General features: G+C 40.4%; 1 long non-coding RNA gene across 1 annotated transcript in view; it reads right to left on the bottom strand.

The window, feature by feature from the left end:
• Positions 1–518: 518 nt before the first annotated feature.
• LOC111793258 overlaps positions 519–972 on the bottom strand; it is a 2,553-nt gene continuing 2,099 nt past the window's right edge. Inside the window, exons 2-3 of the long non-coding RNA XR_002814906.1 lie at positions 875–939; positions 519–607 (exon numbers count right to left, since the gene is read on the bottom strand). This is a non-coding gene — a long non-coding RNA (uncharacterized LOC111793258). The remainder of the gene's footprint in view (positions 608–874; positions 940–972) is intronic.

Raw genomic sequence — 972 nt, 5'->3', positions numbered from 1 at the left:
GGTCTGGAGAATTCTCGAGTACGACACATAGAGGAGATATTCATCTGTAAAATGCCCCTGGAGCTTCACATGAAAATGCTATCATTGTGGAGGATGTGCCTAATTGGTTAGAGGGTTCTCCTAGTCGGGAGGCTACATCCAGCCGAAGGTTGGAGACCTTTTATTTTCGTGAAGAGAATAATGTGCATAATGTGGAAATGAGAGAACTTTTAAATAGGTATCAAAAAATTTATATAACAACATGCCTGGCTGAATTCAGACTAAATGGTGAATTTACATGTGGACTATTTTTCTTTATTATGCAGGAGAAGTGTCTCTACTCTTCTTAGCAGTGGTTTCCGAGAAAGTCTTGACTAGTTAATTCGATCATACATAGACAGGCGAGGTCACAGTACCAGTAATGGGGATCTAGACGAGACGATGTCCCCTTACACGTCTGCAGAACAAGAGTAAGAGCACGACAGGCAGACTGCAGGGCAAGCGGGTTCTGCTGCGAGCCATCCACTTGCTTTGCCTCTGCCACCTGCAATGCCCCCTCGGCAACTTTGGGAACATGAATTGAGTCATGATAGTTGGTCAAGACGTGATTTCCATCAGCAGTTTGGAGCTGTATGTCTCATCATTGTTCCCTTGTTTGTTGTCTTTTTTTGGTGAAATCAGTTGGATTAAAGTAAATAAAAGAGATAGGAAAACGTGCAAATATCAATGGTAAACGATTGATGAATTGTGATTCTATAATTCTATTTAGAATTATTGCAATTCTCTATTAGGTGAAGTCAGTGTTGGTTGTTGGATAATCTGGTCATCTTTTTTTCGTTCTTTATTTTATTGTTATTACTATTCTTTTAAATTTGATGTTGTTGCTGAACGTTACAGGACTGGGAGATCATTAATGATTTGAGGATCGACATGTCTAGGCTGCAGCAGAGGATGAGCAACCTACAGAGAATGTTGGAGACATGCATGGACATG

This window comes from Cucurbita pepo, chromosome LG01, assembly GCF_002806865.2.
Source record: "Cucurbita pepo subsp. pepo cultivar mu-cu-16 chromosome LG01, ASM280686v2, whole genome shotgun sequence".
Lineage (NCBI taxonomy): Eukaryota > Viridiplantae > Streptophyta > Magnoliopsida > Cucurbitales > Cucurbitaceae > Cucurbita > Cucurbita pepo.
This window is presented reverse-complemented; position numbering and strand designations above follow the sequence as displayed.